Consider the following 13,024-nt stretch of genomic DNA (forward strand, 5'->3'; position numbering starts at 1 on the left):
AAGTGTGGAGGAAGCTGATAATGCTCTTTCAGTTCCTGAGGACTTCAAGCAGTTATAAAAGTTATAGGACATTAGCAAACACCAACAACAGCTGGCTGAGAAGCTGAAGACAAACATCTACAGAACTGTTGAAGCATAAAATAGTGCAGGAACATCTGAAAATACAACTATTGAGAAGGAGCACCAGAGGTTGGTCCCTGTGGGCACTCTGGAGGGTTTGGCTGCCTGTGTCTCCCAGTCTGGGAACATTTGGAACACACCTGATTTTGCCAGAGGTGGATAAAAGAGATGCAGATGTGTTGATGGTTTTCCCACACCACTGGTCACCAGTCACACTTGTGTTTAGACCACATTAATTACAAACAAGTGGTTAAATGAGCAACTCCCTACAGGTACCAGAAAGGAACTCCTCTGGCAGTTCAGATGCCTCTAATGATGCCACACAGAAACAATAACTGGCCCAAATTCTCTTTCAGTTCCCTTCCCCTGGCACAAGATTTGTTAACTGGAGCCAGTAGGCACCCAGCTGCAGGGAGAAGATCATCTTCATCACCCTTAAGCACCAGGAAAGGAATTTCCAGATGGAATTAGCAAAGCCTCCACCCTTACAGTCCGAGCAGTTGCTGAGTGTCATTAATCATTCCATCAAATGGAGCATTCACCACCCTCCTGGTAAGAACAGGTTGCTAGAAAACACTCCTCATTACAATTCCTATTTGGCATTACACTGCAGTACATCTGGCAACAGTGGTTGGGGTTGATGTTTAACTAAACCACATGTACAGGCAGTTGGTTTAAGTACAATGCAGAATACCTGTACATTTATCTGTGTTTATCAGCTCTCCTTCCTGTGACCTATCAGTACATAAACACCATATCAGATGCCTGCATATATTATATACACCAGATTCATCACATTACACCTGGTAATCATGTTAAATCTGCCCAAAGCAGCAAATAACAACCACCAGCAGACAGAGAACATCTTCACAACTGCTTCCTTTTTGGCTTCATGCCTACTCTGCACTGCAAGAGCTGCTGCACCAGAGGAGTTGGTTAATGTTTGCACTTGCACAGCTCCTGGAAGATGAAGGCACTCAAATAGAGAAATTAATATTCACAGGAGAGCTGTCAGGGGAAAAGGAAGAGTTTTCCCTAAGGTGCACTGTTTCAGTACAGTGTGTTTGACTGGCACTTGGGCTCCTTTTCTTCACGGGGAGAAACAGGAGAGGCATCGTCTGTTTGTATCTGATTTTCCCCATCCAATTAGAACATCCTTTCAAAACATTCCTGTTGTAGGTGGGCAGGATAATCTGATAGATTTCCACAGATGTGGTCTGTCTGGTGCCACCTTCCAGCAGGAGAGGCTTCCCAGGAGAAAGCAGTGTTGTCTCCCAGAGGAGGGAGAAGGACACAGCCACAAGCTTGGGCTTCTCTCATGCCTGATCTCACAGGAGTGAACCAGGTTGATGGACAACTTCTAAATACAGCAAGATCCTCAGCTGAGGGCTGGCCAGAGAAGTCCATCTGTGCCTCCCACTTGCATATCCCTGCCTTTGGCTGAGCTCCGAGCGCAGCCAACACTGAAAGGGAGAACAAAGCCCTGGATTTGCAAGGGGAACTCAAGGCCCTCTCAATCCTCTGCAAAGCAAAGTGTACACATGATAAGCCAGGAGAGCCATTCCATGGGGCAGTCACATGCCATGTGGAAGCTGTAATCTCACAAGGACACAGATATGGCCACACAAATATGGGTTATGCCTGTGCTAACAACCAGCTCATGTCCCTGGAGCTCCTAAAGGGCTTTAATCTGGCTGCTAATGCAGGTGAAAAGATTATGCTGGAGAAGCTTCATTTCTCCTGGCTCTGATCAGCCAGGAACATGCTGCCCTTTGGCACCTTGACTGGAGAGGTGAGGACATAACCTGGCTTCTCCTTGGTTTGCAGGTGAGGAGGAGAGGAGCTGCCTGTCACAGTGGGGACAGGTGACACGACTGCAGGCAGCAGGCACAACGGGAGGGCGGTTGGGAACAGGCATTTAGAAACCAGCTGCATTTTCAACACCCCCTTCAACCAAACCACTTCTAACAGAATCCTCACAACAGCCAGGCTGAGGCAGCACAGCTGCACTCACAGCTCTCACCTCTGCTTCCCTCTGCAGAGCTTATCTCGAGTAAAGTAACACCTAGCACTGTAAAACCCTAGTGTGAGTTCAACAATTGTAATAGACCTCAGATGGTCCCAGCAAACCTCAGTGCAAAGTTAGCAAGAATTTATCTTGGCATCCACTGAGCACCTGACTGTGAAGGGCTCCTGCATCCAGAGCTGACAGGGAAATTCAGACAAGGGGAAGGAAGAAAGCAGACACAGGAGGGAAAATGCCACAGACATCTTAAGGGCTCGTCTTAATGGATTTTTGTCATTATTGAATTCAGCCATGGGTAAAAGCCAAACTTCCCTAAGAGAGCCTGAGAACAAGGACCTGCCTCTGTCTCAAGACACATCCATAGGTGCCTTTCCCAAGGTGACACCTGCCCTGGGCATTTGGCTCAGCAGGAGCTCAGTGAGGAATTCCTGACCAAGATGATCCCAACTTCTGCCAAGAGCAGCTCTGGGCACGGAGCTCAGAGAGAGGGGCCTTTGTGCAGCCCTGGGGTGACTGAGGGTGCCAGAAGCGACCTGGCACAGGAGCACAGCTGAGTCACAGCTGCAGCAATTGCACCAATTGTCCCAGGGACACAACAATTGCACTTGTCTGGCTGCTCAGGCCATGACGGCAGCACAGGGCAGTTCTCTTTGTGAAAGCATTTCGCCTGGAAGTAAATTTCCAAAACAAAATGCCTTTAACTCCAGGCCTTTCCAGGCTTCTCCCTGGCGAGGGCAGTTTGCTGAGAGAAGGGATGCAGGGGAGAGAAATCTCACTGCTGTTGGCTTTCACCATCACCTGTGAAGGAGGGAACCCTGAATTCCCATTACACTGGGATGGGAATTGAGGTCTCAGCTCCCTAAGAACACCCAAGGTGCAGCCCAAGGTCCCTGTTCCCCACCAGAATAAAAGCTGTGCAAAGGGTCTGTCAGTGGTTACACTCTCAAGCCAGAGCTGGGGAGCAGAATGAAGAGGAGGATGAAGTTTGTACTCATGCACAATCCACATCTTGCCTTCTTCTCTTTGGAGGGAGCTGGTCTCCTTCTATCCAGGATGGACATGAAGCAACTGCACAATCTGTAAGGGCACATCAAGAACAAGCAAATGGATAAATCCCTGGTGAGAAAATGGGAAACTTGCTCCCCAAAAGGTGTTCCTGCTGTACTGATTTAAGGGGATGACCATACCCTGCAGCACCCATGTCCATGGAGAAGCCTGCTCCTGAGAAATCTCTTTATCAGCAATACTTTCCCTGCTGCTCTGGACGGCTGAGTGCTGTTTACAGTCTTTGGGAGCTGTTTGCTCATCCCATGTTCCAGCCATGCTTCACAGATCCAGTCTGACCCACAGCTTGGTCTGATTCTATAGGAATTAAACTTCGAAACAGGCCACAAGTTCAGGTACAGCCTGGCTTTGCCAGCACTGATCTCTGTGCCTGAGCATCACCTGTACAAAGGAAGGAAAACCCATCAAGTTCCCTGAGAGCACAAACTCCAAAGGGTTAACTCAGAGCCAACCATAAACATCTCCTGACCAAAGGCTGGGTGCACCAGGAAGTTCAAAGGTCCAAAAGAAATATGGACTTTAGGGAGTTTATTAAAAAATAATTAGAAGCAGATCCACCCAAAAAAAAAAAAAAAAAAAAAAAAAAAAAAAAGTGTCAACTAAGAAATTGTTTTGAGGAAATCAGAAAACAGGAACGACTTTGTTGGGTTACTGGGACATTTGCCTGCTTCACCTTTAGAAGGGAGCTGTGGTCATTTGATAGCTGGCCGTGATAAGGCCACAAATTAATGTGAGGCCTCAGGTAAACAGCTCTCTCCTCCAATTAGAGAGAAAAGGGAAGGCAGCCAGCTTTTCCTTTTAGTTCGTGGGGAAACAAAACCATTTGTTTCTTTTTAAGGCTCTGAGAAGATATTCCACCCAGGAAGGAATCAAACCTCCTGTAAAGAAAAACCCAAACCCAAATTCCTGCTGGGACAGTAACGGAGAGGCATTAAAAAGGCAGCTGGCAGCCCAGGGAGGCAGGTGGTGACAGGTGCTCCTGGAACTCCTCAGGGCTGCAGGGAGGAAATTCAGCTCCATTTCCAGCACAGGCCTGGGACAGCACCTCAGCTAAGGACAAACCCCTCTGCTCCCTCACACAAAGCAAAAAATCACTTAAACTACCTCCCATTATTTTGCTCCCCTAAAAAACCACCAGCAAAGCACAGAGCTCCATATCTTGTCATACAGGGAGGGGAAAAAGGGCCAAGGTGGGTTGTGGGTGCAGGAACTCACAGCAGGAGCTGTGGGGATGCTGAGGAACCTCCAGCCAGGCTGTGCTGGGCCCAGGAAAGGCCAGCAGGAGAAATGACAAACCTCACCATTATATAACGGGTGACAAATGCCTTTTGTTATGCAAGACAAGTGGGAGAAAAATATCAGCATTTCGAGACTCCCCTGCTCGAGCACAAACAACAGCCTGAGGCTCCGGGGGGCACCGGCACAGCAGAAATAGATGCCTGGGAAACGCCTCCTCTGATTCGGATGAGTCAACAGAAAAAATACAGAATCAATATTTAATTTTCAGGGATTGAGGTTGTCAGCGCGGTAATTTGATGATTTTGGGGGTGTTGTTAAAGAGAGAGGCCGGTGGGAAGCCATCCATCAGCCTTGCTCATCAGTCATCTGAAATGAGAGATCTACATCCCCTTGGCTCAGCATTTGGGGTTCTGGGCTTTTAAATTGGTATTAATGTAATTTCATAATAAAACCAATGAGCCAAAAAGCCTGAACACACATCTGGATATAAGCACTAGTCCCAACTCGGTGAAAATCCCAGATTCAATCCTCAGCTTGGAGCTGGAGCAGAGAATCCTCTGCCCTCTCCTGGCTCCTGTACGCGGCTGAAAGCGGCAGAAATCAGCCTCGCCTCTGGCTCTGAGAGAGAAATCAGACTCCTGAGCTCTCTGAGACCCTGAAAGTGGTTAAAAAAAAATCAAAATCCACTCAGCGTGACCTCTGCCATCAGGAAGATTCTCTTTCCCTCGGGATTTCCCAAGGGATGCGCAGCTCCTGTCCCGCCCTGCCCAGCGCAGGGACCCGCACGGCGACAGTGACATCCAGCGGCAGCAGAGCCACCCGCATCCCCAGAGCCCGCAAAATACCCATTCCCCGAGCCGGGAAAGGGCTGGGCTAAACCCCGGGGGAGCTGCGGGCTGGGTGACACCAGGGACAGCCCGGACACACGGCTGGCACTGCCACTGCAGCAGGGGAGGAGCCCTGGGTTCTCTGCAGGGACAAACAGAGGAGCCCCGGGTCCCCCTGCAGGGACAAACTGAGGAGCTCCGGGTCCCCCTGCAGGGACAAACTGAGGAGCCCCGGGTCCCCCTGCAGGGACAAACAGAGGAGCCCCGAGTTCCCTGCAGGGACAAACTGAGGAGCCCCGGGTCCCCCTGCAGGGACAAACTGAGGAGCCCCGGGTTCCCTGCAGGGACAAACAGAGGAGCCCCGGGTCCCCCTGCAGGGACAAACAGAGGAGCCCCGGGTTCTCTGCAGGGACAAACAGAGGAGCCCCGGGTCCCCCTGCAGGGACAAACATCCCTCCCTCAGCTCACTGCTGCTGTCACCCCACAGGGCTCAGGTTAAGCAAGAGTTATTGCCCAAGTGTGAGTCAACCTGTGCTGCTCGTCACATAGACGCCTCTAAAAGTGGGTTTATTGTTCCTTTTTTTTTTGTTTTGTTTTGTTTAAGCAATTCTGCTGTCCTTCAGAAAAACCCGAGTCAGTTCCAGAAGTCACAGGAAAGACTCTGAAGCAGCTTGAAATCAGTTGTACCTTCAGGAACAGCCGTGTCAAAGAGATTGTCACCTCCAACAGCTGCAAGGTCACCGCCCAGCAGTGACAGGTGAGGCACTCACAGCCACTGTCACACCCAACAAGGTGAACATTTTCCTGCTCAGAGACAGGTGAGACACTCACACAGCCACTGTCACACCCAGCAGGGTGAACATTTTCCTGTTAAGGGACAGGTGAGACACTCACACAGCCACTGTCACACCCAGCAGGGTGAACATTTTCCTGTTCAAGGACAGGTAAGGCACTCAGGTAAGGCACTCACACAGCCACTGTCACACCCAGCAGGGTGAACATTTTCCTGCTCAGGGACAGGTGAGACACTCACACAGCCACTGTCACACCCAGCAGGGTGAACGTTTTCCTGCTCAGAGACAGGTGAGACACTCACACAGCCACTGTCACACCCAGCAGGGTGAACGTTTTCCTGCTCAGAGACAGGTGAGGCACTCACAGCCACTGTCACACCCAGCAGGGTGAACATTTTCCTGCTCAGGGACAGGTGAGGGACTCACACAGACACTGTCACACCCAGCAGAGTGAACATTTTCCTGTTCAGGGACAGGTGAGGGACTCACACAGCCACTGTCACACCCAGCAGGGTGAACATTTTCCTGCTCACACAAAGCCTTTACACCTGGATTTCTTCCAGAAGGATGAGCAGGTGAAGATGTGATCAGTGCTGGAGGATCTGGGCAGGTTGAGCTGCTGTTCCAGACATGGGAAAGGGCAAACAGCAGCTGGAGAAGCTCCTGCAGCCGGGGAGGGAGTGAGCAATGAGCCATCCCTTTGTTGCCAGCTGCTGGTAATTAAAGTGTCCCTACCTTACAATCTGGATGCTCCAACATAGTTGTGGTTTGCTCTGGGCCCACCCCAGCCCAGCCACACGTTTGTCTTCCCCAGGAAAAATGCAGCCCGACCTGTAGCAGGGTGTTTGTGCCTCCCAGCGCCTGCACTGGTTACTCCAGCACACCCAAAGGTGCAATGACACAGGGACGGGAGAGGCAAGTGCTGACAGCACCGGCTCTGCCACAAACAGGTGCCACAGCCCGCCCGGGAAGGAGGATTTGTCCCACATAAACCTATTTTTCACGCTGCTAAAACACAGCCACATGTCCTGTGGGAGTTGTCAGGCACTCAGAACCAGCTCGTTTCTCATCTCTTTTCTCCCCAGCCTCTCTCTCTTTACCTCTGAAATGTCCAATCTGCTCTGTAACAGCTTCAAATCTAAATTGGGTAAACTAAAATTGAAATGCAAAGGAACATCCCGAGGGGCTGGGATTGCTCAGTGCCCAGAGGATGGGCCAGCAGGGCTGTTCCTGTGTATTCCCAGTGACAAAGTATCTGTGTGTGCAGCCACATCCAGAAACCACCCAGTTAAACCCTCAGAGCACAGACTGGGCTCTCACCAGGATCACTTCTGCCCTCCAGTCACTTTGAGGGGTTTTTAATGTTCCCAGACACCATCAGAGAGGTCAGTGGGAACTGATCAGTGCAGCATCCTCACCTGAACAAAAGCAGGGAATCCAGGCTGTCTCCATGGTTTCCTGGCACCACAAAGTCCTGCAATACTTGCAGCATCATAGCAACGAGCTCCAGCCCAGCAAAAGGAAAATTCTGTTATTTTAAACCATGGGATCATATTTTTTGATGATCCTGGAGATCCTGAAGGGTTGTACATCAACACCAGGGCTGGATTAAGGCTCTGGAAGTACCAGACCTCCCTTCAGTACTTCATTCCTCTTGTAAAATCCCCAATCATGGAAGAGCTTTTGGAGAAAACAGCAGCTGCTCCTTTCCTTGCTGAGGCAGAAACTCCTCACCCAGGGAGCTGGCAGGGCTGGAACACCCTTAGCTTGATGATCCCAAAGCTTTTTTCCAGCGTGAATGGTTCTGGGATTCTGAATGACTCTGCCTGGCCTTTGGGGTTGGCTGCATTTGATTTATGGTTCAATCCAGGCTTTAAGAAAAGATCAGAAATATCAATAATTTGGCCCAGCAATCTTCCAGTAAAAAACCCAAAGATCCTTCACTCCCATGTGCTGGAATGGGACAGCTGGGTGGGGGCTCAGCTACTGCCTTCAGCTCTGAACCTAAGCAAGAAAAAACCTTCCTAGACCACTTTGGGGGACCATTCTTAGAATCAGGACAACAAATTTCCTTTTTAAATGTGGATCCCATCCCCAAACATGGGCAGGGCCTGGGATTCCTGGCTGTGCTGGCCCTGGGCACAGCCCTGGCCTTGAGGGGCTGTGGGAGGATGTTGTGTCTCACCTCCTGGGGCAGCAGAACACACATTTGTGTGGTGCAGACCTGGCTCATGAGGAATTTTCTCTGGATAACAGAATAATTCCTCCAGCTAAAGGTAAACCCAATGCAGGAGTGCCCGTGGCTGCTTTAGGAAAACACTGTCTGCCCTCAAAGTGTCACACTGGTTTAAGAGGGAACTGAGCAAGACTAAAGGCTGCTCAGGACTTGGATTAGCCCACAATTTTTCCAGCAGGATTTATTTGAGGTGACTTAGAATGACAGGAAAGCTTTCAAGGAAAACTGAGCTCTGCCAGAAATAACTTCAATTTCCTGAGCAGGCGACGTGAGCAAAGAGGAAAGATTTCACCTTCGAGGACTCCTGCTCCAAGTAGGATCAGAAAATCTTTGGAATAAACTAGAGGATGGAATGCACAGGGATTGCCTTCCCTGCTGCTGGATTTTAGAAGATGGCAGAGGCAGCTGGACTTGCTCTCTCCAAAAATCAGCCTCATTCATACCTCAGTTTCCCCTTCACCTGGGCAGAAGTTTCAGGGTTGCTGCTGTTAATTCTTCCTTCACACCAGCAAACAGAATTATTTTGGAGTCTCCTGTGGTTGGCTTGTTCTTGGCAGTCTGGATCCAGCACTCCCCAGTTGTCACTTCCCCGAGGAAAAGGGGAAGAATTGAGAAAGCTGCAGGAGCACACACAGCCACAGGGATATCCATTTCCATTCACGAATTCAGGCTACAGGAGCAGAGCCCCAGGGACTCCAGGGTCACCCTCATGAGCCCGGCCCCAGCCTGACCTGGGCTCTCAGAGCCAGGGCAGTGTTCCAGGGCATTTTGCCTTTAAAAATGGAAATCTCAGCCCTGTGAGATGAGGGGAGGCCTCTGCCTGAGCTCCACACACAGCTGGGGAGCTGCAGGTCACTCAAACAACACAAACCTGATGGCTTGAAAATAAAACCCCCAAAAATGCTGCTTTTTAACCCTCTCTGTGCTCAGGCAGACACATGAGATGCTTTGGTGCTGCCAGTGCACACTCACAGCAGAGATTTTGTGTTCCCAGGGCTGCTTTAGGGGGAAAAAAGACCAAGAAGAAGAGAAAGATCCAGGAAGGATCTGGGAAGGATCCACATCTTGCAAGTACCACGGGCTGCCCCCTCCCACTGCCCACATTCCACAGGCACCAACACAAGCCCCATCCATAGGGATTTACCCTCCAAGGCAAAAATTTCACCTTCTCCTGCAAGCCCAGGCTCTGTGGGAAGGGAAGCTGTAACCAATTCACTGCAGATACTCCAGGCTGCGGGAACACTCTATTTATTAGGTCAATATTTCATTTGAGCAATACAGTTACAGAATATCACAATGCTGGTTACAAACATAGGATGGCTCCGTGGGCACAAAGGAGGGCAGGGAGGGGTGGGGAACAAAACCTTCGTCCTGACACCACAGAGAGGAGGGGGCTGCAAGGTCTAGTAATGAGCAAGATACTTTTTATATAAATGAAAGTGGCACTACAGGTGGAGATTCTGGTTTTAGAGGTGGGTTTGTGTAAGTAGTTCAATTTATACAGTTATACAGTTCAAGCAACATCTTTTTTTTTTTTTCTTTTTTTTTTTTTTTTTAATGCTATTAAATTAAAATCCCCTGTAGTTCAATAAAGTATAAAAATAGTACTGAACCTGGTAATATTCAATAAAATGTAGAATTCATTCACATCATTAAGTAGTAAAGAAATTGTAAAGTTGTAGTTACCATGGCAACATTGCTTCCCAGAAAGGAACATACAGAAAAGAAAAGTTACACACATGGTACCTGCGACGAGTATTTAGCGATCCAACACTGAACTTGTGCACCACAAACCGAGTTTCTAAATAGCTCTATATATTTATATAGTATATATCTTTTCCATCTTAAAATTTACTTTTGAAAAGAAGAAAAAAAAAAAAAAAAAAAAAAAGAAATGTGCACTTCAACAAACTCACTAAGGCCACTCATGCTATAGATACCGAGGATTGCAAGGAGTAGTGGGATACGAGACCCTAGAGCACACACTTTACACCACCCAGGGACACCTGTGTCACTGCCCAAAACGTTCCTGAGATTTAGGGACAAAAGCATTCCCAGTGCTGCCAGTTCTTTGTAGGTATTGGAGTTTGTTTCTGGACAAAGGAAATTTCCCTCATTTCTCCCCAAAGCCCTCCACGAGGGTCCCAGGGCAGGAGTGTCAAACACAGCTTTGGACTGACACTGGCCAGTTTTCTCACAAGGGAACAAGGATTTCCAGATAAAATCAGGTTCTGCACAGGCAGCAGGAGGAAGGATCTGCTGAAAGGGTGGTCCCAGCAGCCCCTGCCCTGCTGCCAGCCCGAGTCCAGCCCATCCACATCACCCCAGGGAGGCTTTGCCCAACAGCTTCCCCCTGTGTGAGGCACGGGGAGTTCTCCCTCCTGTGCTCTCCCACACTTAGGACTGGAAAAGGGAATGAACTTCAATGTGCATTTTATACCATGAGAAGCAGCAATGGCACCTCGAGTAAACTCCCCCCTCACTGATCCAAACAAAGGTGATCCTCCACTGATCCTCCCACTGAAAGTAAAATATTGAGGGTTTAACTTCACCAACAGTGAAAATAATTTACCTGAAGGTGACACCCGTGCTCACCACTCGCACCCAGTGACTCTGGGGTGATTCCTTTACTCACCTTCAAGGAAAAGATGCATTTCACAGCATTTCCACTCCCAGGTCTGCCCTTCCACTGCCAGCCCCACACAGCCCCTGGTGGGCGCGTTGTGCGTCTAGAAATGCCCATCACTCGTTCCTGGATGGATGTTCCACCGTGCCAGGGCCCCACCCCACTGCTGACCCTGCTGTGCATGGAAAACCTGCCCTAAGCTATGGCAGGACCAGAGAGGGGAGCCACGGGGGGCTGGAAAACCCCACAGGAGGAGAGCAGAGGGAGCTGCAGAGCTTTCAGCTCTGCCCGGGGCAGGACTGGAGTCACGCTACAAGATCCACCCCAATTAATCGTTTACCTGCCTCCGGCACCATCCCAGCAGCTTCCCCCTCCTCAAAAGCATCAAACAAGTGGTGAGAGCAGAGAGAGCACCACAAACAGCAGCAGCACAGCGTCCCCGACAGGCTCCGGGTGCCAACACAGAGCCTTGAACGGCCCCATTTGGGAGACAGGGAACCAAAACCCCACGGGGTCAGCACAGCAGAGCTGTCCCTGCAGCAGCAGCAGAGCTGTCCCAGGAGGCAGCAGAGCTGTCCCTGCCAGCCCCCCGTGCTCCAAAGGGACGTGCCCTGGCACATGGAGCTGTAGGAACAGCCCAGCCCCAGCCAGGATTCCCTGCAGGCACAGGAGGAACACGCCAGAGCCCTCAAGGGTCACCACAACAGCCCTTGGCCAAGTTCTCCACCAAAGGGATTCCCAGGGAGCTTTAGGACCTTCCTCCCTCCCAGCCCAGCTGATCCTGCTGGTGGAGCAGCTCTAGGGAAGGACACAGAGGAGCAGCCCCAGAGCTGGGACTGCAGCCACCAACAGACACTGCAGGGACACCTTTGTGTCACCACGTGTGGCTCCTGCCCAGCCTGCCCTGCCCTGAAGGCAAACCATGAACAGGGACAGGCCTGGGCTGGAACAGGAGCAGTGGTTCATACAGGCCACTGACTGGTGTCAGTCAAATAAAGCTCCTGATCCCAAACACAGCCCCCAGACCTTTGGGATTCCTCAGCCAAGAGCTGGAGACCCAAGCCTGGGATCACTGAGCAGATAAAGGATCTCCAGCCCGTGTCAGTGTAAACCCACACACCCAGCTGGCAGCTTTAACATTTCTGCAGTACAGAATCACTCAGGTTCTCCAGGACAGCTTTAAACCACTTTCCTGCCCGAGTTCAGACACTGTCATGTACTTTGTTTAACTTTAAATAACTTTTAATAGGACTTAAGAACTCATAAGAACTTTCTAACTTGTCAGTGCCATGGGCATTAAGGGAGAAGAAGGTTTTGTCTTGTATAGCTGAATTTGTCTGTAGCTCCTACACGGCCATAAACAAAAAAATGCTATAAATAAATCACATTTTAAATCCACACATAACTAAGTTGGATTTTCACTGAGCAGCTGTTGCAGACACACTGCAGTTAAGTCCTAATACCACAGGGGGTTTTATGCAAATACTTCTTTTCACCTCAGTGAAGATATTCTAAGTATGCAATCATTAATTTGCATTTGCTAATTATGTCATTGCATTTTAAAGTTGATATTACTCAGCCTTTCCCCCCCAAAAAACAACACTTGAAGGCACCAGAATATGAACTATTGGCCTGTAAAATTTCACTTCTTGGAAGAGCCATTAAGCTCCAAGTCATGTCCAAAACCTGTTTCTTCCCTGAAGATCATCCAGCACCTTTCCCTGCCACAAACCCCACAAACCAATGAAAATCCAGACCCCAAACAGAACTCCCAGCCCCAGGAAGAGCTGGACAAGCCCCAGCTGTGACTGGCCAAGGTCCAAACCCTGAAAAGAAGGGGAGAGAAACCCCCAAACTGACAGAACCCACAGAATCCCAGAGCCAGGGCCCTGCTGGAGCCACTGGCAGAGCTGAGGTAACAGCAGTGAGTCAGTTCTAGCTCGTGTTACACAGACTTCCAAATATCAGTCAACATCAGGAAACAGAACAAACCCCAAAACAACACCTGAACCCAAAGCCACACAAAGCACGCAGCCCCCAGGAGAAGAAGAATTAAGACAAGCTAGTGAGAGAGGCATTCTCAGAGGGTCT

Source organism: Zosterops lateralis (assembly GCF_965231275.1).
Source record: "Zosterops lateralis genome assembly, chromosome: 19".
In the NCBI taxonomy this organism is placed as follows: Eukaryota; Metazoa; Chordata; class Aves; order Passeriformes; family Zosteropidae; genus Zosterops; species Zosterops lateralis.